Source organism: Pseudonaja textilis, chromosome 2 (assembly GCF_049901715.1).
Source record: "Pseudonaja textilis isolate UNSWEBS1 chromosome 2, rPseTex1.2, whole genome shotgun sequence".
Lineage (NCBI taxonomy): Eukaryota > Metazoa > Chordata > Lepidosauria > Squamata > Elapidae > Pseudonaja > Pseudonaja textilis.
Genome location: NC_141991.1, coordinates 186,772,156 through 186,800,014, shown reverse-complemented (window position 1 = coordinate 186,800,014; position 27,859 = coordinate 186,772,156). Strand labels below are relative to the sequence as shown.

Sequence of the window (27,859 nt, the reverse complement as noted above, 5' to 3'; positions counted from 1 at the left end):
TATTTCCTGGTTTTTTCAGCACAACTGATTCGTGCAGCAAAGCAGTTTGCTGCACCTCAGCTGTTTTAGTCCCAAGGGCCGCAGTAGAAGGTAAGTAATTCAGTTGAAAATGGGCTTTTTAAAATGTAGAGCACCAAACTAGTTGTTACACAGGTTGAATCGCACCACTGGATGTTATGTTATATTGGCAGGAAGGCCTGTGTAAATGCAGGACCACACTACTAAACTAGTGATTCTGTGATAAGCCCTCAGATATAATTAATAGAGAATATTCTAGAATGTTTTGCTGAATGTATACTTCATTGTTTCAACAATGCACATTGCTGTTCATTTCCACCTGCTTTGCTCCTAATAAGATATATGAGAAGGGAAAACAGTAATATCTCTTAAACAATGCCAGGAGTTATCTATATATACAAAAATAAAACTTGAATGAGCAACCTTTAAATTGATGATTCCTTGGTGTATCATACAGTAAAAATGCTAAATGGTTTTTCAGAAACATAAAATACTTCTAGATCCGTAATGGCAATAATAAAGGAGAAAACAATCAGAACAATAAGAGCATTAATATGAAGAATGTCTCCTTTTTAATTTCTTGGCCCCATTTCAAATGATTTTCAAGGGCAGACTGTGTTTCTAATGTGATGGAAAAATATGTTTTCAAGTCTGTACTACAGAATTAGTCATTTCAGTGTTCTTTGTTAGTTATATTTGTTAACAGCTTGGGTTTTTCAATGTATAAATGGAAGGGAACATAGTGCTGTGCTGTGCTGTGCTATGAATTGATCTGTCTGTCTAGCGATCGATCAATCATTTTCACTCTCTTTGAAATATTGGTTCATTTGAAGGAATTTTGAACTTTTGCTGTTGCAATACAATTAATCCAACTTCTCACGGCTGTTGTTTTTCTACTAGAGTAGCATTTGGCAAACAGAACTACCAAGCAAAATTAATTAAGAAATATGTGTCTGGTCACATATTTATGTAATGATGCATATGATTACCATCTTTCCAATCTCCCTGTAGAGCAAAATGCTCATGGATGATAGATATACAGGTAGTTCGCAACTTACGACCATAATTGAGCCCAAAATTTATGTTGCAATCTGAGACATTTGTTAAGTGTAAGACATTTTACAGCCTTTCTTGCCACAGTGGTTAAGTGAATAATTGCAGCTGTTAAATTAATAACAGTGTTGTTAAGTCCCAAAGGTGCTTTTTTCAAGAGGTGACTGGACTTTCTGGTTTTTCTTTGAAAACATTTTGCTTCTCATCCAAGAAGCTTCTTCAGCTCTGATCGGAAGGTGGGAAATGGAAGGATTATACTTCTTGCAGACAGCTGGTCATTTGCATTCTTTTAACAGGTCATTAAGGTCATCTGGAGGTTTATCTGTGTCATGGGGTCACCTGAGTAGTACAAATGGATGTGGAGCAGAGGTGGTATTCAGCAGGTTCTCATCAGTTCTAGATAATCAGTAGCAGAAATTTTGAGTAGTTCGGAGAACCGGTAAATATCGCCTCTGATTGGAGATTTTACAGTATCCTTCCCCTGCCATGCCCACCAAGCCACGTCCACAGAACCGGTAGTAAAAAAAAATTGAATCCCACTACTGATGTGGAGCCTTCTTGGAACTGTTGAAAGGACTGTGTTATAAACTGGGAACAGATGATGTTGTATTCTTCTCCCTCTGTTGAGAGAGGGCTGTGCAATTTTACATAGATGGCCTCTTTAACCTCTCTTTCAAACCACCTCTCCTCTCTGTCCAAACTATGGACTTTGTTGCCTTCAAAAAGGTGTACTGTGCCTTTTAAATGCAGATGGACTGCTGGATCTACTCCTGATGGGTTTGTTCTCCTAAGTTGTGCCATGCGTTTATGAAGTGGTTGCTTTGTTTCCCCAGTGTACAGATCTGCACATGGCTCACTGCACTGGACTGCATATATCATGTTGCTCAATTTGTGTCTGGGTGTTTTACCCTTGGGGTGGACAAGCTTCTGCCTTAGTGTACTTTTTGGGTTTGAAGTGTGCACATATGTTGTGTTGGCTGAAGGTCCTCCTGAGCTTTTTCGATATGCCTGCAACGTACGGAATGACAACGTTGCTTCCTTGTGATTCTTGTCACCTCCTCAGTAGTTTGCCTATGACAAGACATAGCACAGTGTCAGGAAAGCGAGATTATAGTGTGTTTGACCTACATCACCAAATCATTGACCCGCTTCTCTGAAAGAAACAGATCCTGATAGGCAATGATTCTTAAATTTGGTTAATGCTATGAGAACATAGATTTAGAGGATATGTTTCTCTCCATTGCTACTTTAGATTTTGCAGTATCCATGGAGACATTTAACTATTCCAACAGGTTCTCTTGGAGGGTGTTGGATGATCCATCTTTATTATATGAAGCACAGTAAAGAGCTCTGCAAAAAAGCAGAGCCTGTGTATGTAAAACTACAGGAAGTCCTTGATTTACAGTGGTTTATTTAGTGACTGTTCAAACTTACAATAGCACTGGAAAAAGTGACTTATGACTGTTTTTCACAATTGCAACCATTGCAATATCCCCATGGTTACATGATCAAAATTCAGAGCCTTGGCAATTGATTCATATTTACGATGGACACAGCATTCTGGGAGCATGCGATCAGCTTTTGTGACCGTCTGAGAAGCAATGGGGAAGCCAGATTCACTTAACAACCTCATTACTAACTTAACAACTGCATTAATTCACTTAACAGCTGTGGCAAGAAAGTTTGAAAAATGGAGCAAAACAAATGTCTCAACAATAGAAAATTTGGGCTCAATGGTGGTCATGTCAAAGACTACCTGTACTAATATCTAATATTTAAAATAAAAATTGCTTAATTCTCAAAATGATTATTATTTCTTTAGAAATTTAAAAAAAACCTTTACCTGGGTGAAATATGGAATCACATCTTAAGAAAAGAAATGAATTTCCTATAAACCTTAGAAAAAGTGACTATGCGATCATTTTACAGGTAGCTATCGTGGATGGAGTGGGTTTAAATCCGCACACTCTGACCTAATTTCAACTGCCAGGAAAAATGTGCTCATTCCCCCTTTCCTCCCTCATATGGTAACTTGGATAGCTTCTCAGAATCAGCTGTTAAATCTTTCCCTTTTGACCATCTTACTATAATAATAATCTATGGTCATTCTGAGTGACCTGTTCTCCAAAATCATATTGAGATCTGTTCTCCCATCTTCTTCCAGGGCAATCCAAAATCCTAATGGTGTCCTCCAGGAACTGATCCTTAAAGACAAATGCAGACTTTACACATGATTTATCTATGATGACAATATAACACTAAACTACATGCGTGTTGCGGACAATTCATGCCTCAGATTCATATAATCTCTGAACATAACCATTTCTTATTGTTGCATCGTCTCCTAAAACTTATTACTCTCTCAGTGTCCCTTTTCTGACTATTCATAATACCGTGGCATTATAGCAGACTACGAAGAATGAGTAAAATAGTTCCTACCTATTGTTTTTGTAAGCCTGATAGGCAATTTTGAAGCAAAGGTTAAAACACAAATCGCTAGTACTCCAGAGTTGTTTTGTTGGAACCTATTTGTAGAAGCATAAATCTCTGACTAAAATGACTCAACTGGGACTATTTTACAGAAGGCTGTCTAGGTTTTGGATGCCATAGATGTTTGTGAATGTTGGTTACTGCTGGAAGCTGTTTCTTGCAAAGCTGAACAATAGGGCCTCCTGTGGATTACATTTTTTTTTTGTGGCAATGGCAAAAGCTTCAGTTACAGAATGTCTGAGAGCTGAACTATCAGTCCCCAAAAGCAAGAAAGACACCTTGTGATTCTTCCAAGCTGATTACTGGATTGTTCCATGCCTAGAGACAGAACCTTGCCAAATTGAAGCACTCTATTATCTATGTGAAGTGTATACTCTGAGAACCACTAGGGATGGCCTGTCTTCACCCTCTTTCTCTCACACAAACTACCTGAACTGAGCTGCCTCTTATTCCTCTGGAACACATTCTGGCAAAGCAGCCTAAACATTCCATCACATGAACTTCCAGTGAAACAATGTGATTCAGTGTGATCCATTTCCTAATCTGGAATTATATTGGATGAGTTGTGATGTACTTAGATCCCGCTAGTGGCTTTGCTTTCCTGACCTGCTCTTATGAAAACAAAGGCATAAGAAGATGGGATCTTTTCTGGATCCAGAATGGCACTGGATGAGGCTCAATAAAATGCAGAACATAGGAGAATTCTTCCTCTTGCAAACCAAAGTTATGATGCAGCATGATGCAGCACAATGAACAGTCTACAACTTTAATGATAAGCACTACATCATTGCATTTGGTAAAGCCATTCTCACGGCCTAGCCTCGTAAAGGGAGGTGGCAACTTTGTCTTTTACTGCCCTCTGCTGAATATACTAAAAGGCATTTTATATTACCTCTAAAGACAGCTACTTATATTCTACACACATTTTGTAGAAATGAGACCTGAAAAATAGACAGATTCAAGAAAGAAGGTAGAAAATTTATTGAAAGTTGATGCATTTTAATTTATTTGTTTATTTGTCAAACATGTACAAGATAACAAGTATAAGTATGAACATCAACAAGAACAAAGGAAATAAATATAGATAAATGGGGACAGTAAGGACCTCTTAAGAATGGGGTGAGGTCCACTGTAGACAGTTTGAGGTTGAAGCTGTGAGGGGTTAAGGCTGTAACAATGGAGTCTGGTAGGGTGTTTCAGGCATTGACCACTCTGTTGCTGAAGTTGTATTGCATCAACTTTATAAACTTTATAAAACTCGTATTGCATCAACTTAATAAACAATTTATATAGACAATTATACAAATTCAAAAAACTAAGGAAACAATAGTAATATATCAAACTCTTATATGACATGCATGCCCTATAAATTACTTATTTTGAACCGATATAGCCATCTACAGGTTATTGGAATTTGTTAAGCTTGTATAGAGACATTTCAGAACTATGATCCTCAGAAATCCCAATTATACAATTTGTAAATTTATTTTGCATTCATCTCCATATTTTCTTCCAATATTTTACTGTTATATAGTCACTCTTCTTATATATCCATTACTTAATGTTCCTTGGTTGTGAAAATTGGTGGAGCCAGTTTTACACTAACTATCCCAGCTTTCCACACATGATGCAATCAGCACATTATTGATTATTCTTCTTTTCTTCTTTTTTTGTAATTATCCTGCTGTTTAGATGTGTAGCATTAATATTTTCCTCTGAGGCTTTTGTTTCAAAAATTAAAAGTCATACTAGAGTGTAGTATATATTGAATATTGGATATTCTGAATATTGGATATCCTGAATATTGGAATATAACTTTGTGATATAAATTTAGCACATCATATGGAGTCCCAGTTGTTACTGTATAATATACAGTATTCTATATTTTATATAATATATTCCAATACAAATATGGAAACTACAGTAATTAAAAGATCTAAGTAAAAGTATTTCAGAGACAAACTCTTGGTGACTTCATGCACACATCTGCAAAATTTTCTTGATAGTGGTATAGAAATGGTTTGCTATCCTCTTCCAAATTATTGTTGTTGTTATTGTTGTTATTATTATTATTATTATTATAATAAACTTTTATTCATTACACATGAAACTCAGTCAACTGATCATTTAAAAATGCATCACAAATATTACTGACTGGCTCTGATAGTTGATAGGGGTTGCTGCCAGCATTCTAGGTGTCAACAAGTGTCTTCTTAAAATGTATTTTGTTCTGAGTAGTGCAGTCTTTTGCAGCTCCACCGGCACTACAGCAAATACATCAGGAAGCTGCAACTTCTTGATGTATTTTGCAAAATTCTTGGACATGATACCAATTGCCCCGATGTCAATGGGTATCACTATTACATGTTTCATCCATAATCACATAGTTTCGATGACCAGGTTGTGATATTTCGTGATTTTTTCCAGTTCTTTTTCTTCAACTCTGGCATGTCCTGGTACAGCGATATCAATAAATTGTACATTTCGGTTTTTGGCAGCCATGATATCTGGCATGTTGTGTTCCAAATGACAATCTGTCTGTATTCAAAAGTCCCACAAAATCTTCCCCTTCTTATTTTTGACAACTTTCTCCACTTTATGTTTCCATGACTTTTCGGATACAGGTAAGTCGTATTTTTTACATAATAACCAGTGGATTAATTTAACAACTCGGTCGTGTCTAGCTTTGTAATGAGTATGTGCAATTTTGCTGCACTCACATATTAAATGTGAAACAGTTTCAACTTTCTCATTGCAAAGTCAGCAGTTTGGATTGTCAGTGGATTTTTTATATCTTCGCTTTCATGACATTAGTTTGTAATGCTTGTTCTTGAGCAGCAAGTGTTAAACCTTCTGTTTCTTTCTTGATGGTTCCCATCTTAAGACATGCCCATGTCAAGTTGTTATCACATTTTCTTTCAATGTTTTTCAAGTGCTGTTCATGCAAAGCTCTGGTTTTCCAACCATTTAATCTGTCATCCACCTGTTTTTCCTTATGAATATGCCTTTGTTTCTGTTGTTTTTATAATGTTCTCTGTTTTCACAGCCTATAGCAATTTTTATGTACTTTGGTTCACATAGTCATTCAAACTTTGTTTTTCTTCTACAGTTTGATGGATTTCCAATAGCCCTCTGCCTCCTATTCTTCTCAGCAGGTACAACCTGTCAATGTCACTTTATGGATGTAAAGCATGGTACACATTCAGAAGTTGGCACGTTTTCCTGTCCAATTTTCCTGTCCAGCCATAGACCAGTTGATGATTCCAGCTAGGTAGAGTATCACTGGAACTGCCCATGTGTTAATGGCTTGAATTATGTTTCCAGCATTCAGTTTTGATTTTAATATTTTGTGGACCCTCCTTTTGCATTGACTCTTTGACTTCTCCATTCAATATGTTATCTGCTTCCAATATGCCTAAGTATTTGTAACCTTCATCCTTTGCTAATGCTTTCACGAGGCTTCCATTTCCCAGTTCTATTCCTTCTATTTTCTCCATTTTTCCTCGCTTCATGGATTATATAGCACATTTTTCAGTCCAAAGTTCATTCTGATGCCGTTGCTGAACAATTGAACTGTGTGGAATATTGATTCAAGTTCATTGGGGCTTTTTGCATACATTTTAAAGTCATCCATGGACAGTAGACGGGTTTATCTTGCCATGCTGGCTTGAGATTTGGTATCCCAGTTTTGTGTTTTGTAGGATTATAGTCAGTGGAATTAATGCGATGTTGAACAGTATATTATTATTATCATTATTATTATCTCTTTTCTTCATTCAACATGAAACTCAGTCAACTGAACATTTTAAAATATATCACAAATACCAGTGGCTGGTGCTAATGGTCGATACAAGTTGCTGCCAGCGTCCTAGGTATCAACAAGTATCTTCTTAAAATATACAATGTTCCGAGTAGCACAATTTTTTGCAGTTCCGCTGGTGTTATTGCAGGACGCTGCAATTCCTTATTGTGTTTTGTAAAATTCTTGGACATGGTACCAAGTGCCCTGATGACAATGGGTATCACTGTTACATTTTCATCCATAATTGTGTAGTTTCGATGGCCAGGTCATGATAGTTCGTGATTTTTTCAAGTTCTTTTTCTTCTACTCTGGTGTCTCAATAAATAAATAAATAAATTATATGCTTTAGCCCTCGACAATCTGGCATGTTGTGTTCCAAATGATGATCCGTCTGTTTTCAATCCGTCTGTACTCAAAAGTCCCACAAAATCTTTACCTTATTTCCAACAACTTTTTCCCCTTTATGTGCCCATGACTTTTCGGATACAGGTAGGGCATTTTTTTTTTACATAATGATCAGTGGATTAATTGTTATTGTTGTTGTTGTCGTCATCTAATCTGCAGGCCTGCTATTTCTTGCTGATCTCCCATTTCACAAAGCTCAACTTAGATTCTGAGCCCAGAAAAACCGAATTAGCTTTACCAGTTTAAATACTACATATACATTATTAAGCAATTATATCACTTAATTACTAATTAAATAATTCAATCTTTATATTTTAAATACCTAAATAAATAATATCATATAACCATCTAATAGACTCCACTGTATCATGGCTTCCCTGGCCAGTTGACAAAGTCATATTTAAGGACCTTCTGGAAGATCCATAGAGTTGGGCCAACCTCACCTCAGGGAAAGTATGTTTCACTTGATGATTCATAACATAAAAGAATCTCCTCCTAGGTCCCTCCCAATGAAATTCCATGCCTCTCCTGCTAGACCTGACGGGATGGGTAGATGTACCTAAGAGAGGCAGTCCTGCAAATAAATTGATTCCATACTATGTAGGGCTTTAAAGATCATAACCAGCTATTGAACTGGATCCAGAAGGCAGCAAGAAGTTGTTTTAATCCAAAGCTTTTAACAATAGGGAAGGTCATCTCAGCTGCTCAATACCTTCTGCTGTTAACTTTGAGGTGCCTGGTTTATAGAACCACAGAGATGACCTTGGAGAAAGAATGTACAGCTAGCAAAACATTATCTAATCCCGGGGGAAAAATAAATATCAGAAAGAAATTTAAAGTGACTCTACCTTAACTCTCTTTGGTATAAAAAGGAAGGAAAGGGAAATTCTGCTGGGCTTTCAAGATAGATGTCAGCATTTCTAGGTAGGCAAGGTCAGGAAACTGATTCCACCAAAATACTGGAGTTAGACTTGATATTTTGCTGATATAGGCTACAGTAGTATAAACCTGAAAGTCTGTCAGTGTTTTTTTTTTTCCTTATTCCAAAATTTTTCAAGGCAGAGTCAGTATCAATTTCCTTCTAATGTTATTTGCTTTTTCTGGGATTAAACTGTGTTTTATGATAGCAGTGTTCCAATATCTAAGGGGCTGCCACAAGAAGAGGGAGTCCATTTGTTCTCCAAAGCATCTGAGGGCAGGACAAGAAGCAACAGATGGAAATTGATCAAGGAGAGATCCAACCTAGAACTAAGGAGAAATTTCCTGACGATAACAATCGATCAGTAGAAAAGCTTGCCTTCAGAAGTTGTGGGTGCTCCAACACTGGAAGTTTTTAGGAAGAGATTGGAAAACCATTTGTCTGAAATAGTATAGGATTTCCTGCCTGAGCAGGGGGGTGGACTAGAAGACCTCTAAGGCCTCTTTTAGTCCTATCATTCTGTTAGGGTTGGTTCCAACTGTTGTGTAACATCTCCAAGGTCATCAGTGGGGTTTTCTACATCAAGATTGAACAGGGAACTTCAGCCTGTAAATCACACACTCTGTCACTGACTCACACAGAGTTTCAAACTGAAATGATTTATTTATTTTTATTTAATTATGATTTGTCAATGGCTTACAAGATAATAGGTATAAGAATAAACATAGATATAAATACATGAAATGGATACATATAAGAAAAATAAAAAGAAACAATAGGACAGGGACGGTAGGCACGTTGGTGCGCTTATGCACGCCGCCTACAGACCTCTTAGGAAAGGGGTGAGGTTAATAGTAGACAGTCTAAGGTTAAAGTTTTTGGGGTTTGGGAAGAAACCACAGAGTCAGGTAGAGTATTCCAGACATTGACCACTCTGTTGCTAAAGTCGTATTTCCTGCAATCAAGTTTGGTGCGATTAACCTTGAGTTTGTATCTATTGTTTGCTCTTGTATTGTTATGGTTGAAGCTGAAGTATTCATTGACTGGTAGGACATTGCAATGTATGATTTTATATACTATACTTAGATCAGACCGAAGATGGCGTAGTTCTAGGTTTTCTAGGTCTAGAATTTCAAGTCTGGTGGCATAAGGTATTCTGCAACAAGTAGAGGAATGGAGAACTCTTCTTGTGAAATATTTCTGGACTTTCTCAACTGTGTTAATTTCAGATACATAATGCGGGTTCCAGACTGATGAGCTGTATTCAAGTATGTGTCTAGCAAATGTTTTGTATGCTCTAGTTAGTAGTGTGATATTACCAGAGGAAAAAGCCACATTTCATCATCTCCTTGTTCTACCAGACTACTAGTTCAGTTTCCAGACTGATTTGGAAGGCTGATTGAACTCTTGGCAACTAGCTTGTTAAAACATGCTTCATTATATGTATGTTACAGTGTCTTTTCTTCTACAAGGTAATAAAATTAGAGCACAAGCATGCTGTCTATGGGGCAGCTCATATCCCTTTCTTTGTTATGGAACAACACAAATAACCTCATGTTGCATCACTGGAACATACTTGGTTACTTGGATTATTATGCAATACTTGGCAGTAGCCACCAGCATCAATCTTTATCTGAACAAATAAATTAGTAATTTCTTTTATTACTTTAGCCATGGGAAACGCTTCTATGTAATGTATATGGTTCTCATTTGAATAGAGCTAATTTATTTTACTTCTCTCAGTCCAGCAATAAAGGGTTTAATGAAGAGCATCAAATTCACTTTCCTCTGAAGTTCACCATCAAAGAGTTGTTATAATTCAACTATGGGATTAGTTGTTGAACCAGGAAAATGTCTGTAATGTGGAGTGTTCCATTGTACCCAACAAAATACACAGGTGAGTAATTTTGAAAAACTGTTAACATATAATTGCAAAAGTAGAATATTAGCCTCTGAAAAGGTAGGAGGGAAGGCGGAAGGGAGAGAAGGAGGTGATAGAGATAGTTAGATGAGAGAGTGGGGGGGAGGGAAGGAGGGAGGGAGAGAGAGAGAGAACTCTACAACAACTGTACTGTCGACAAAATGCAAGACAATAATTCTGTGAAAACACACACCTAGGAATAATGAATTTTTCTATACTGTTACTTATCTAAAAGTGGCTGCATATTAATCCTGCCCCTAAAAAATTCCGAAAAAATACTATAGTCCCCTGATACAGATCTGGAGAATTGTACAAAGACTATGAAGTTGTAAGTGAGTGGGATTGAACACAGAGGATGACAGCAGAAACTCAGTGATGGAAGTGAAACGTGATCGATAAATAATCATGACATAGTATAGATTTTCATATATATCGTTGGTTAGCAATCACAATCCAAGTATGTCGGTGGTTTTGCTTTTAAGCTGCATACTTCCTAAATTAGCCAAATATTTTTAATGGTTTTTTTTTCCTATGTTTAGGTCTACATTTGAGAAAATGGCATGCTTCTTGTCAAATGGCTCAGGGAACAGCTTTATTTGATTCTTATGCATATTTATCAGAGGATTACATTATAATAATTCTAGAAACACATGAGCTAAATGATTTAGGAAGATTAAAATTTAAAGTCATTTTAGAGTTGAGTTTGACTGCTTTAACATTACCTGGATGTTTCTCACATTTCTCACTCCTGGATTTTTCTCAAACCCCCAGTTTTACTTATACCATGGGACTTCTTAGAACTGACCAGGCTATGACCAGGCTGAGTCATACAACATAGAATTACAGAGTTGGAAGGGAACTTGGAGGTCATCTAGTCCAACCCCCTGCTTAAACAGGAGGCTCTATACCATTTCAGACAAGTGGCTGTCCTGTCTCTTCTTAAAAGCCTTTAGTAATGGAGAACCCACAACTTCTGAAGGCAAACCATGGTTTATTGCTCTCACTTTCAGATAATTTTTCCACAGTTCTAGGTTGCTTCTCTCCTTGATTAGTTTCCATTTATTGATTCTTGTCTTGCTTTCTAGTACTTTGGAAAGTAGGTTGACCCCTCCTCGTCTTTGTGGTAGCCCCACAAATATTGGAACACTGCTACAGTATCTAGTCACCCCAGTCCTTCTTTTCACTAGACTAGACATACACAATTCCTGCAACCATTCTTCATAAGTTTTAGCCTCTAGCTCTCTAATCATCCAGACTCTGCTTAACTTTCTAGACCATGGGCTTGATCAACTTTGCTATACTTTGCAAGATATCTCTGCTTCTGAAATCAAAATAATATATTGAGGGTTGAGAAATTTTCAGATTCATTTTTTCAGGAAATTAACTTAAAGACAAAAAGACTTCTCCAGAACAGGGATATCACAGGCAAGGACCCTTCAGTGCATACACATACACACACACACGCGCGCGCGCGCGCATTTCAGGCATGCCTTGAATCAGGTAGATTCTATTTGGTCGCACACCTTAGATACCATGTTGGACTTTCAAGGTGATAATAGCACTTCCAGTTCATCCTTGAACAGAGCATGAAGACTCTTGTCAACACTTCTAAATAAGATATTTCCAACAGATGAAATGAAATTTGAGGCAAACAAAAATGTGCAAAACAATTACAAACATGTATAGTAGCTGAAATTCATGCAAGAGTGTTTGAGTTACTTAACATCTGATTTATTATCAATATTATTTTAAATGCATGTAAAATTAGTTTAAAAAGTGGTAAAATGTTACATGTTAGCAGACTCTGAGATGGGGAAATCACAACTAAATTTCAGACAAGAAGGTTGGGGGATTTGAGGATAATTGTGTGTGCATTTATAAAGCATGATTTAACCTCTCCTTGAATTTTGTGGACCTGATTTATCGAGGTTGTGTAGTTGTAGAAGGAATAAATTCAGTTATTTTTTTTCCATGAGATCAATCAATCAATAAGCCAAGTCAACCAGTGAATGCAGCCAAAGGAAAAAAAAAAACAAGATAAGAGATTAAATGATCAATGCCATGAAGTGATATTGTGCAGCAAGTCTATTTATCATCCACCTGTTCCCTCCAAATAAGACCAGTTCTTATATTCTTTGGGGTCCAAAAATAAGCACTAGGGCTTATTTTTAAGGGCTGTGTTATTCTCCCCCCTCCCAATGTAAGGGAGGCCCACTTCCTCTGCTTGCTTGTGGCAGGGCAGGAGGCCATGCAGCATGCCAGTGCTACTGCCGCAAGGTGGTGGGTGGTGGAGCTGCCCCCGTGTCCTGCACTGGCTTACCTCAGGGCCCCTGCAGCCAGTCCACCCATGCCACAATACCAACCTTGCCTCGCGGTGACACCTCCAGCAGCCTCATCGAGTATGGCCACCTCTGCTTGCTCGCGGTCGCAATGGAGCAGGAGGCCAAGCAATGTATCGGTGAGGGGAGGTGGAGCCGCGCCATGCATCCCGCACCGGCTTACCTCAGGACCCCTGCAGCCAGGACATCCACACCCCAATAGCTGCCTCCCCTTGTGGCTATGGCACCAACACTCCACTTGGTCTTCTGTTCTGCTGCGGCTACAAGCAAGCAGAAGAAGTGGGTTGGCAGCCACGTAGGATCCTGTTGCACTTGGCTGCCACCACAAGATTGGTGTCAGGGCATGGATGGCCTGGCTTTGGGGGTCCTGAGTTAAGCCGGTGTGGGGCATATGGGGAAGCTCTACCACCTCGCCTTGGCTCATCGCTGCAGCACTGCTTGCAACCAGATGGAATGGGAGAACCATGTTTTATATATCTTATTTCTTATTCTCATTTTTCTCTTTGCACTTTTCTTTCAAAATATGTTTGAATATTAATAACTCGGATTGGTAGTTAGGCTGTTGGTTTGATCTCCGAGCTTGGCCATTTGCTTGCGAACATTTTATCACCATTCAAGGAGGCATCATCAGTGTGCTTTGAATTGACGATTCAGACTGACGATGTCTCACTTGAATGGTGATGAAACGTTTGCAACCAAATGGCCAAGCTCGGAGATCAAACTAGCAGTCTAACATCTCATTTTCTTTTCTTTTTATATTTTTCTTAGTTTGTGCTAGTCTTTTATCTTTGTGTTTGTAAGCTCTAATAAAACTATTGCAATAAAAGAGGATGGATTGGCAGATTAATAGTTCTTCCTCAAGGTTATGGGAGGTGGAATATGATCATTCTTAGCTGATGGTGCAAATTGTTAAGGAATGATCTTTCGGCATGTTACCAGTTATACAACCTCAGGCTTTAAAGGATTGCAGATGGGATTTTTTTTAAAAAAAAAAAATCCTCAGAATGGAGAAACGTATAAAACCATCTTACTAAACATTAGCGAGTCAAAGTCCACTGAAGGACTCACAATCCCTGACATTTTCATTCTGCGCCGACTTCCCAATCTGGGGAATCTTGTCACATCTGAATCTCAGTTCTTAAATCTGATTTTGATCGTTGCTTATTTGCATACCCTTAGTCTATGTAGCTGAATCTTACATATCTTAAGGTAGAAAGAGCTCAAGAGAATATTTGCATTGCTCAAGGAGAATAAGGAGATATTAATCAGAAGGAACAAAGGTTTTGCCACCAGTACAGTTAACACTGTTCTCTTCACCTGCTGTCCCTTAAAAGCTAAAGGTACATAAAGACATGGTTAAAGAGCAATATCCATAAATTACCATGACAGTTGAGGTGATTAAAGCACATGCTTTGATTGCAGCCATTAATCTCTAAAAGTCTCCCCACATTTAATTTAATTATACCCAGGTGTATATTTCTTTTTAATTTATTAGTTTTGTCAGTCACCACTTTCATTGTTGTTATAGAGTTTGTAAAGAGGGTAACACAGCTATACAGATTGACATACCGGAAATTAAAATATAAACACTGATTCTCAATGTCAAGCAGGGTTTTGTTTTTAAAAGAGACATTTCATGCGCCAGACTGCCAGACACCAACGTTTGTCACTGTAACCACAGTTTAGTTTCAAATTAAGTGTATTTATCTTACATGGATTGTTTTTTTAAAGTATGCTAATATGTTTCCGTCTTCATTTGTTCATTCTCTGGGCTAATGTTTTTCAGTGTTATTCAGCTTTTAAGGTTGTTTGATTCTTTTAGCAACAACAACAAAAATCTTTACACTTTTGAAAGTGGCATATTTTTTTCCTAGTCCGTAAGGTTCAGAATCTCAGAGCCATAAAACCAATGATTAAACTTAAAACAAAATGGGGCGGCAAGGTGTAATAACTGCACACAGTGCAAATTATTATATCAAAATATTATTGGGAGACTATAAAAGGAAAATGGGCTTACTCAGCGGTCTAAGCACTGAATTTGCTTGAACGAAAATCATCACCCTGCCTCCTGGGATTTTAAGGCAAGTACTGTGACACTTCATATATTTCTCAAAAAAAAAACGTATCATTGGTATATATAGACTTTTCATTTCCAGCATTCTTTGTCCTTAGTATTTTCTCATATTGTGCAGATACAGACTGATAGAAATAATAGTTCTGTGTATAAATAGTGAAATCATTATTGGAATGACAAAATAATAACTAGGCAAAAATAGTGTCTCTAGGACTGCTACAGAACCATGCATAGATAGATAAAAATAGTTGGGAGAAATTGCAAAACTTCACACTGTTTAAAGTGGAATGAGCATATTAAGCGGTTATAGAATTCTGTTGAATGGGGATAGAATTTAGACTGAGGAGAACATAATGGTGTCTCTTGAAAAAGCACACTACTTCTTTAACTATGTTTGGGCATGCTCATTCACTTATAAATAACCTCATAAGGCGGGGCCTGGATGATGAGATTAAAAGTTTGTGGCTTGATCAAGATTCATCAGCAAGTTTGCGGCAGAGCCTTAAAGAGAAGGTATCTGGTTTGGAGTTTAGCTACATCCATGATGCAAAGCTGTGTCTCTTCATCATAGCTACATCTAGCTCTTCAACAAAGGTGACTCTGTAATCTCAAAATTAGACTGAATATACAGGTAGCCAACTACTCAACAAGTGACTATAGTTGTAGGATGCTGGTAAAATGAGAATTGTGAGTCAAGCATAGGTGCTGTGTGCAATGAGTTGGATGAGGTCCCAGAAACCTTTCGATAATTAATTCATGTATCAGTTTTAGCTCAGCGAGGTATCTGGATTCACAATTACAGAATTACTGAGGTATCTTCTTTATTGGTGCTCTAAATAATTATTCTTGGACTGCCCAAGATAATTTAAATTACCAAAATTTGGTAATTTAAATGACCAAGATAATTTAAATTACCAAAATTTGGTAATTTAAATGACCAAATACCATGTTTGGTGATTTAAATTCCTCTATTTTGTTCCAATTTTTCTTTTCATTATTACTATCCTATGTTTTTTTGGCAAACATAAAACATTTTCTTGCGTAATTATTGCAACTTGCCTTATTCAAGTCAGCTCATTGATCATCACATTTTATAGTGCCTTCTTTAGGGTTGTGGCTTAATCTGGAAGAACTGCAGATCGAACCTGGGAGAGTTCTAGCTTGGCCTACTGTTAGATCAGCTCTCTTGCAAAGATGTGAGCAACTCTTCCTACTCAGAGAGCTAGATTATCCCTCATCGTCCAAGTGATCCGCCTGTTGCTTGGTGGAATGGATTGGTGGCTTTTTTCCCCCACCTCTTATGTCAACTAGAAGCTATATAGTGAGCAGGACTGGAGGAGTCTGATGGAGGAGTAAGATCTCTATGCTATGTGTATTCAAAAGCAGAGGTGTGTGGCTTTGATTGCTCTGTTTTAAAGCACCGTTGTTTTCATAGCGGTCAAAGGCCAATGTCCCAGAACCAAAGAAAGACAACGATCTTAAATGGATAGAAGGAGAGCAAAAGGGAAATGAGAACACCTTGTTCTTCTCTGACTTCTCTTTTTAACATTTCCTCCTCTCCGCTCTCATTCCCTGGTATGGACAGGGAAGGGATAGATAACTACCCCTTTTGGGGATAGATTGGGTGGGGTTTTTGGATAGAATTTTTCAACCTAGCCAGGACTAGGTTAAAAAAAAAATAGAGACCTTCTGACAACTGATCACAGACTCTTAGCTGAATGCATGTTATGTTCCCAATGGCCATTACCAAATCAATTCTCCATAGATTTGTCTATTCAGGTTGTTAATCAAAGTTTACAATCAGTTCAAAGCTTGCTTTTCACTGAATAAACATTCTTAAAACATTGTTCATGTTCTCAGGAGTGCTGTTTTATTTTTTCAAAGTGATAGATTTGACAACCTCTCTTTAGACCACTATACATGGTGTTTAAAACTCCAGTACACAAAACTCCTGCTATTATTATTTCCACATTGGCACTCATAAAGCACATAGAATGAACACTATTATATGCTGGTGTGGTGTTTGTCCATTAGTTCTAATTTCTCATCAACACTTGATAAAGAAATCTATATAATAAAGTAACTACACCAAAGGAATATTCTTAAGATCTTAAGTTCTAAAAATTGTCCCCAGGCAAACATTAATTTTTGGCAGCAGTCCTATTAGAGAATGAGAAGTACTTATTATCCTATATGCATAGTATGAGCGTGCAATTTGCAAAACATATGTTGTGATACCAATGAGCACATGACAGAGTTCTTATTTTAAGAAAATGCTAAAATAACAAAACCTAAAATAACAAAACATGAATGAATCCATAGCTGGTCATATCATACCATCTTTCAGAGATGGGAAGAGAGACAGAGATTAAATAGGACTGGAAAAACTTTCATTTTGCATTCTGCCCTCCCGCCTTTTTTTAAGGTAGGATACCATCTCTTTCCTATTGCTCATGCAAGTTTCTTTCATTTTTAATCACTTTATAATGACTGGAGATTGTTTGAGATATTTTGAGACTGTAGTTGCAGCTTTAATTACTCAATCCAGAGACTTTTGATAAGTAATGGAACTGAACAGATGCTGAAACTTGGGTGGTGGGTGGTTGGCAATGCATGTACCGCCTTAGTATTTGATTATGTTGAGAAAAAGAAGAAGGAGCTTTCATAGATTAACATGAATGAGTTGATTTGGAAATGAATGATGTCAGGGTGTCTATAAAGTAAGACAAATTATGTCCATCAATGAGGCAGGTTTCTTTTTATATTTGGAGATTCCCTTTCCTCCCTTGCCCTCCCCTGCCCTGCCTTCCCTTCCCCTGCCCCACTCCCTACCCTTGCCCCTCCTCTCCTCTCCCTTTCCTTGATGGGATAGTAGTGAATACTCAAAGGATATTTATTTACAAATGAAGGCAAATATACATGTCAAAGGATAATGTTGCAGGATCCAATCTGGGTCAGTCACTAGGACCAGAGATTTTGCATTCCAAGATTCCGAGAAGTTCCCTGAAGAGGGGCTCCAACACCAGTCCAAAAGCTCAGAAGACATAACCTCTGGTCCCAGTAACTGACCCAGATTGGATCCTGCAATGTTTATTTAATTGTAGGAAATTATTAAAAAAAATACATTATAAAGATGGGATGAATATCATTACTTTTCAGTATTTTTTGAAAATATATATATAAATATATTTGGGTTCTGGGGATGTGATACACAACGTAACTGTAATACATAATATTCGTGTTCCATCATTTAATTATGAAAATATTCATTTTTAATATAAAAGTATGTTACTCAATTATCTGAACAATATCAGAAATGTATAAGACAGCCATTTCCATGCATTTACCTGGGAATATGTGTTATCGATATCACTTGGATTTACATCTGAGTAAATATGTAAAATTGGAGCAGTTAAGATCACAACTATGCAGCTCCAGAACCACAGGCAACAGAAAAGGTTTTGGTTGCAGTCCAAAAATTGCAGCCAAATGGAAATTTTAATGTAACAGGTGGAAGAAATTATTAAATATATGGGACAACCATATTCACTGTATGAAAACAAATGTGATTTTATTTTAATTATATTTAAAAAGAAGTTCAGTGAAATAAAATGTTGTTGTTGCAATCTCCTTACGCTCATTTATCCTACAAAGGTTCATTTATCCTTCATAATATGGTCTTTGACAGTTCCTTCATCTGAAGAAGATTGCTGATTCAGGGACACTTCCCAGAGGGCTGCGCTTTTCAGCAAGCAGCAGATTCATTAAAGTAGCTATGGCCTTGCAATGGCCATTATTTTTTGAAGGAAGGCCTGGGGAAGTGAGTGCAATTTTTCCTGTGCTTTTAAAACTTTTCCTTGGACTAGTATAACCTCTGCTGAATCCTCAGGCTTCTTGGAGATTGTCACAGTACCTTTTCTTTTCCAATCACTTTTTGGTCAAGCTGGCTGCACGTGAAGGAAAAAGTCACACACTAGAAAACAACTTCCTTTGGAGAAGTCAAAGGCAGATTTCATCACTTAAAGAATTCAAAAGAAGCTGTCATTATTTCCATGCATCTAGGAATAGTGTCAGCGTTCCAACTAACCAACTCCAAAGCAAAAAAGTCCGAGACAAGCATTTTCTCAAAGTTCCATTTTATTAGAGTTGTCATATTGGCACATCTGGGAAAACCCGAATCTGAGAGTTCCGGGTTTTCCCTTCCCAAAAGAAATTCAAAGATCCATCCCCTGCATCATCAGTCCATCATATGGCCCAATCAAATCTTCGTCCCAACTGAAGACATTCCTCCAGACACTCCTCGCTAGGGGCAGGGCAACATGTCCTTGACTTTCTGAAAAAGAATGTTGTTGTGTCTAATCTTCTACCCCACTATGAAATCCTCCCTCCCAAATTCCCAGGCACTGAATGTGGCAGTCTTGAAGCTTCCAAGTAAAAAAAAAATGGCTTCCAAGGCTGACACAATCATATTCTGGAGCTAAAGATGGCAAACCAACATTTAAAGCTGCCATTTAGGAGCTTGTTTGGGATGCTGACATAGCTATGGAATCATTTCAGACTTCTGTCTGGGTAGAAAAGAGATTTTTAGCGGTATGTTTCCATTAAAGAAACCTTCCTTTGAATCACCCTGTGACAATGGATGGTCAGATTGTACAGCCAAAGTGACTCAAGGCATGGAACCCAGTTGCGTGCCTTCAAAACACATCAAAGATCATGATAATAAAGAGATTTTTCTGAGTTAGTCAGATTTCGGTAAGTGGCAACATCTCTTGCATACCTTGTTAAAGTTAAAGGGGAGCTTTGAGTGATATGATGGGGCTCTAAGACACTGACTTAAATAGCCTGCCAAAGAGATTCATCCCCTCCAGATAGTGGTGGGATCCAAATTGTTTTACCACTGGTTCGGTGGATGTGGCTTGGTGGGTGTATTTTGCCTAACACTTGTGCACAGCTTTCCCTACCCCAACTGAGACCTGCAGTGCCAATCAGCTGAGTGGATAAACGAGAGAAAAGCGCAGGGGCAGGTAGGTGGGAGGGCCAATCCTGTGGTTTTCTCTTCTTTCTCCTGTTAGCTGATTGTCCCAGGATTTTTTTCCTCCTCTCAGCTGATCGTTGGAGGCTTTTTTTAAACTACCAGTTTGGTCGAACTGGTCCAAACCGGGAGCATACCACCACTGCCCTCCAGGAATCTTGCATATCAACCTGCTGGAGAGGTTCTCTGCAGCCATTCCTAAAAGGGATAACTTTCCTAGATTATTGACTTTGAAAAGACAATAGCATTGTTTCAATGCCAGTGTCTTTCCTTCACACAGTGCCATTCCCTCACAGGAAGCTTTGGTGATCTGACTAATAAGACATATAAATTAGGCCTGCATTTTAAATACAAAAGTACTTTTACTCTTCACCCGGTATTTCAGTATTGTCTTTTCTACCCATTCTTCTTATATCAGTTTATTAAAAAGTGGCTTGTGAGAAAGGAAATAACAATGGCATTACAATTATTATTTGGCAGGTGTTCAGAACCCTAGAGGTGCAGTGGTTAAAATGCAGTATTGTATATGCTGTTGGTGCAGAAATAGAAATGTGGTATTTGATAAGGGAAAATGTACAATAAAAAATAATATATATTAAAAAATGTAGTATTGCAGGCAAACTCTGCCCACTGCCTGGAGTTCAGTCCTGATGGGGCTCAAGTTGACTCATCCTTCTATTCTTCTGAGGTCATTAAAATGACAGCCCAGATTGCTGGGGATGATATGCAAATAATGCTTATATTGGAAACAGCCCAGAAAGTGCTGTAAAGCGCTATGGGAGGAGAGTGGTTTACGTAAGTTTAGATGCTATTTTCCATAGCAGCCCTTTCCCTATGGAAGATCCTTCCCTCTGAAATTCAGCAGGCCTCTTTCTTTTTAACCTTCCAAAAAGCACTGAAGACCTAGCTTTTCCCCCAAGTGATCAAACAGGGCAGGGCTGTCAAATTCTAGGTCTGTGGGCCGGATGCATCACGTGCTGGCCATGCCCACATTTGGTTTAGCGAAGGAGGAATAAGTCCTGATACGTCACATGATGCTGCCACGGTGATGTGAGTTTGACACCCCTGAAATAGGGTGAGGTGGGTGAAAGGATTTAATAACTGTATGTTAGAATTTAAACTTTGGTGCCAGGTTTTTAACGTGGATGGTTTTAATAGATTTAATATAACATTTTATTATTGATATTGTTATAATTGTTGATTGGGAGCAGTGGTAGTTATGCTACTGGTTCGGACCGGTTCACTTGAACCGGTAGTAAAAAATAGCCAACGATCAGCTGAGAGGAGGAAAAAAAAATCCTCAGATAATCTGCTGAGAGGAAAAAGAAAAGGGCAGGATCGGCTCTCCCACCTGCCCCTGTGCTTTTCTCTCCTTTATCCTCTCATCTGATTGGCACTGCAGATCTCAGCTGGTGTGGGGAAAGCTGGCGTTAGGCAAAGCCTGCCCACCAAGCCATACTCACTGAACCGGTGGTAAAACAATATGAATCCCACCACTGATAAGGGGCCACCCTGGTTTCAATATAAGATGGGCAACTGTATAAATTAAATATTTCAGGTTTGTATGAAGAGATCTGGATTATCAATGACTTGTGTATTTTAAGAAATAGAGATTCCACTTGTTACTTTAACCTCAACAAAATTAAGCCATAATTTTAAGTGGATAATTTATTCAGTCTGCAATCTTGGACTTTTTAAAGCCTAATATAAAGTGCAGAATTTATAACAAGAAATCTGGGTCATTTTGAGGGTTTTCAACTTGTTCTTTCTTTTTTCTCCCCCTTACTCTTAATTCTTTTTCATCCCATCTGGCTGATCAGAACACTAAAGCCTATATATATTTCCCTGGCAATATGGTTAGTCTTAATAAAGGAATCTGATTTTTCTCATGGAACAGTAGCACCATCTTCACTTTATGTGAATCAAAGGGCAGTAACCACTGGGGATTCCTATATTGGCAGCTTGAGTAAAATAAGATAGCATAGATTCTCATTCCTGTGATTACCTTTGGGCAATGCTATTAGAACCGGCACTCAAAATACTGGCAACTATTAATCAAAGCATGTGTCAACCAACTTCTATCATTCTTTTTCAAGAGATGGGGTTTCGTATTTTGGTGTCATATCAGTTAAAGAATTATATGATAAAGAATTAGCAGAAATAGAATGGGGAAAAAGAGACCTACGAGATTCAGAAGACGTCCATAATGTTACTCTTGTATCCTGAGATCTATTTTGATTGTCACTCTTCTCTTTCACTTATTCTACTCTTAATATTATGTCACTAATTATGTGGAATCCAAGGGGAAATAAATGACTTCCACTACAATTTCAGGCACCAATCAGAAAGAAACTTCCATATTAATAACTGAACATCATATGTCATAGGTGATAGATCTAATTTTGGCAAAATGACAGGCTGGACTATATGATTTTTTTTTTAATTTCTTCCTGGCTGTTAACATGAAGAAAGCAACAACCAGGTTACGGTCATCTGAGACTATAAAAGAATAATATGGAAAAGTCTGGCTCAGGACTGTTTATTACTTTTTGGATAAATGAAAAATGTATGGTGTGAAATTTCTTCTTTCTTCTTTTGCTGTTAAATACTCTATGCGTGAAAGGAAGGGCAGATCATGATGCAAAGAATTATTCTGAGCTGAATTCATTTTTTCTCATTAGTTCTGCATAATACTTAAGTAACATATTTCTGGGATTTCCTTGCTGAATTGAGGCTGCCTTTCAGGGGATTTAAATTCAAGGGCTCTGATGGGGAAGGCCTGATTCTTGCGATTTGAGAATCTTGATAGCTCCCTTTGGAAGGAAACTATTTTGCATTAAAAAAGGACAAGCCCTCTGCAGTGATTCATACAAATTAGAGATGCACCTAATATTATTTGGTTAAAAGGTCAGTTCAACATTTTCTGGACAGCATGGAAGTTTTGGAAGAGAGATACTTCTGATAGAAAAGCATATTTGTACCACAGGGGTTGAATTGTTGAGTTTTTGGTTGTTTGCTGGCAGAGTTTCATTACCCAACTAAGGAACATAGATACATAGATGATAGATAGATGACAGATAGATAGATAGATAGATAGATAGATAGATAGATAGATAGATAGATAGATAGATAGATAGATAGATAGATAGATAGATAGGAAAGAAAGAAAGAAAGAAAGAAAGAAAGAAAGAAAGAAAGAAAGAAAGAAAGAAAGAAAGAAAGAAAGAAAGAAAGAAAGAAAGAAAGAAATAGACAGGCAGTCAGGCAGCAGCCTGGACAGAGAGTTTTGATTTTGTTCCTGGGATCTGTGGGAGCCACTCTCCAAGCTTAGGAGTGTCGGCCCCAAATGGTAACTACCACCACTGTGCCCACTTCAGCTTTCCCTTTCCATATTCTCTATACATCCTCTCCTCTCAGGCCTTATTACCTCTCCAGCTTCTCATTCTCTTTATTCCTGGTGTTGCTGTCATTTGATACCGCTACATCTGTTACCACCACTGTCTTCTGGTCCTTATTATTCCTGTCCAAGTCTTGGCAAAAAGTCCATAAAGGATTTCCAGAATTTTATAAAAACATATTTTTTTTAACCCCGATGACAACTTGTATATTTCTTTCTTCTGCTTTTGACAATATTTTTATTTAATCGAGCTGTCATAGGATTAAATCTCTATTTAAGCTTCCTTTCTCCATTTCATGATTTCTGCCATCTGTGTTTTATAATTCACATTTTCTTTATTTTTCAATATTTGTACATCAGCTAGGATTTGTAGTCACTTTGTCCATAAATTTTCCCATATTGTTATTCATCTTATCTTTCACTTCTTCTTTATAATCTTCTGTGAAAAAAAAATACATTTACAGATAGAGAAATTATTGTTATCAGTTTAAGTTATAGATTTCCTTCCCAACTCTTCAAAAATATTTTGAAATGCCTCAAGTATCATACCTTTGTCTGTTATTTTATAAATTTTACTTTTCTTTTTCTTTCCTGGAATATTAGTAAACTCTAATGTCCCATTTCTATTTTTCACAAAGACTCATGCGTCTTTGTTGTTTTATTTTCAACTTTCAGCCACTGATCTCTTTCCTAATTTATTATTTTATTTATTAAATTTATACACTGCCCATCTCACCATCAAGTGACTCTCAGTGACTTACAACTCCATGCATAACAGTATAAAACAATTATATGATTAAGAACATTTAAAACTTTAGATACTGAAATTAAAATATTAAAATTAACAAGTAGATAAAAGAACCAATGCTTAGATGGGGTAGAGATGGGACATTTTTGTAACACAAATAGACTGAACAAGTTGTGTTCCCACCAACATATTGTTTGGTTTACTCAATTTTTCAAAAGTCTTAGCAAAAGTCCTGGTATTCTAAACTTGTCTGGTTCAATAATCCATTTAAAACTTTCTTAAATTAAATTTAGTTTTTTGGCATTTGTTTTACATTCTCTAAACTGTTAGTTAGCCTTTCTTCTACTTTAGGATGAAATTTTATTCACCAAGTAGTTTTTCAAATTTGTTCTTTGGAAGATCTTTTTTAACTGAAAAATAAACATAAAATAAAAAGCTATTAGAAAGTGAGGTGGACAAGCCCAGTGTCCTTAAAAGTTCCACCATGGTTTCCTTAACTCCTGGGCCCCACATTTCAACTGCTGTCCTATGGTCTTCTTGTGAGGAGTTGCCATTTAGACCACAAGTGGGCAATCTCTCTTCTCCTTGTCCAGAGAGGTTCTGTTGAAGGCAGCTTACTTGTTGGTCCATCAGTCATTGCTGCAGCATCTTCTCCACTCTTTTGGAGACATCTAGTTCACCATTTCCCTTACCCAGAAGTCCAAGACTTGGCATATGGTTCTTAACATGATTTTACTTTTTTTTAGATGTAATAAAATGTATGACATTCAGACTGTGTCATGTATATGTTGATTAAAATATTATATTTGTGGAGTGAGAATAATGCAATAAATTTATTTGTTTTTTTTTTAATCAGAATGCTTATCAAAAAAATTTAAAGCAAAATACCAGAACAGTATTTGCTGCAACTAAATAAAAGCATCTATTTTCCTGTTCTGTCTTTTGATGCTACTTCTAAGCACTTTTAATGTTCCAAAACAGAAACGTGCTTCTGATGGATTTCAGAAGGTTATTTTCAACTCCTATTTTTAATGTTTATTTTCATTAGAAATGCAAAAGTTTCAGTTCCCTGGATGATAGAATAAGGCATATATTTAAAAAATCACACAATGCAACAATATTGTCTGTTATTCCGAAGTTTAAATAGAAATTAATTAGAGGATATCGGTATAATACTTTCCTCTTTCAAATAAACACAAGTTTTCCTTTCTTCTTTTTGGCACTAAAAGAGAGGCTTTTGAATATTGTTGTCAAACAATTCCATGGAAATATGAAATCTTTTAAAAACCATTTCTACCTGCTTGGTTACGGTCTCTTCTATACTTAAACAGAGAACTTTTATAAATGGTGAGCTTGTGCTGCAGTTGTTATGGCCAAGCCTTACACTGTTATTCCCTTGAAAGAAGGACACAGATGTTCACCTAAGAAATAAAAGAAAGAAAGAAAGAAAAAGAAAACAGGGTTAGTTTCTTCCAAAATGCAACTCATTCTACTCTCTCCCATTTCTCATTCAAAAACATTGACCCAGTTTTCTTGCTTAGAGTCTCCTATTTAAAGAAAAGATACAGAACTGGCTATAAAACAAATACCACGTCTCCAGTCAAAATCCCCCTTTATATGCAAAGCCTCCAGGTTTAATGCAGAGCTTCCTGGTTACTTAAATGACACAGTATCCAAAATATTTACAGTGATATACTTGTGTATAATTGCAAGTTATAAATAATATGTTCATTGAATTATTTTTGTGTACCTTCTCAGGTGGCTTATGTGGTATTAATCCATAATACTGAAACTGTTGTTTTCCCCCCTTTTTATTCAAAGTGGTAGCAGAAAATTAAATAAGAGAAGAAACTCGAAGTAGTGATTTTTAGGGCATTTTTACCAGTTTTAGGATGGGGCAAGAGTAGAAGGAGTAGTTGTTTGTCATTCAGGGACCCTTTACTTGAAAGACAAGACAAGACAAGACAAGACAAGACAAGAGAAGACAACATATACAACACAAAGTAAGATGCAGTTTGGCTAGGCTCCAGCTGGTGATGTCAGCATTTCATTCAAAATATTATTTTGGTTACATTGTAAGCAACACAATACCATTGTATTAATTTTTTTACTGCCCAGAACAATGAGACTTCTCACAGAAGCCAAATATAAGTGTTGCTTGGAAAGAGTGTGACTTTATTCCAAAACAATTGATTTTCATCTGTTCCTGATTTGTTCTAGGATTAACAAAAGAAAATGTAGGCAGGAGGAAGAAAATAATAATAAAAAAATAATTTTATTTCTCAATTTTTCTTTTTAATTTAAGGAGGCATTTTTTTGAAAGACACCCAAGGCACTGTATTCCATTCTCTAGCATAGTAAGACAAATAAAACAAACTTTTGAATGTTTCCCCTCAGTAGAAAGAAGAACTTGAAGGCCTTTGAAAGTTCTCAAAAATCCTACATTTTTAATATTAATAAATCTGTTGCAGATTTCTACAGAAATAGAAAATAATGTCTGTCATTCTATCCTTGCCAGATAGGTTCTGCCAATTTTTTGCATGGGCAGGTAGCTGTAGTTGGAGGGTGGCTTTTATCTAGATCAGGGGTATCAAACTGTGGGCCACATTTGGCCCACGGGGTGCTTCTATCTGGCCTGTGGGGCCATCCTGGAAATAGTGAAGGACCAGCCCACGGTGCCTCTGCGAGCGTGCGGCCCTCTCAGACTCCATTTTCACTTGCAGAGGGCTGCAGGAGGATCCCCCCAGCCCTGTCCAGGCCACCACAAGTGCCCCTTGACATGAGTGGTGTCAAGATGGCCATGCCCATCCTGGCCACTCCCATCCTGGTCATGCCCATCCATCCGCAAGGTCAAACGCAACCCTGATGTGGCCCTCAATGAAATTGAGTTTGACACCCCTGATTTTACTCTGTTCCTATGCAGGAAGTTGCATAGGTCACTGGTACAATCAAATGCATTACACTTTAGAAAAGTGCTATGTTCACATTAGTTTGAATTAGTCAGCTTGAATGCAGTTGGCATTAATTTTGCTAGTGAAATGTTATCTGTCCTTTGTGGCTTTACTATTTACATTGCTTTTGATTTATTTTGGTATTTTTTATTATTTTAGTCTTACTCATCTATGCTTCAGGTTGAACTGGTAAGACCTAAGGGTAAGAATTGTTCTAATTAAAATAAAATATCACAATTATGAAAGAGAAAGATTCAGAAACCCACATTTCCAAACTATGGTCTGATGTCCAGCTTTCCTATTGTAAAATTCTGTATTGAATGTAGACCCCCATTAATTTATTTTTAAAAATGGTGTAATTTTGTTTTGCAACATACAGGAGACTACAATGTGCTTTACTTTGCATGAGGACAGCAAGAATAATTAGTGTAATTGATGATGAGACAGAAATGCTTTGATTTCTCTAGAGCCTTATTCTGTTCCAAGATACAAAATTACTTTCTTGAAGACGGCAGATTCTTCTTAGGCATGTATACACTGTGGTACGGTAAGTTGATTTGATCGAAAATAGATTGTACTTTGCATCCAGGTTAGAGACCAGGAGTAACACCCTGAAGGAGTATGCCCAATGTGCTGACTTTCCAACCAGCTTAAGAAAAAGAATTATTTTTCCTTCTTTTTCTCCTTGTCTTTAATTTAGAAATGAAAAT

General features: G+C 37.3%; 1 long non-coding RNA gene across 1 annotated transcript; it reads left to right on the top strand.

Moving 5' to 3' along the window:
* Nucleotides 1-27,690, top strand: LOC148127284 (uncharacterized). Its single transcript, XR_015741487.1, has 4 exons — nucleotides 1-90; nucleotides 6,671-6,832; nucleotides 10,436-10,584; nucleotides 27,529-27,690. It is a non-coding gene; the product is annotated as an uncharacterized LOC148127284 (long non-coding RNA).
* Nucleotides 27,691-27,859: the final 169 nt, after the last annotated feature.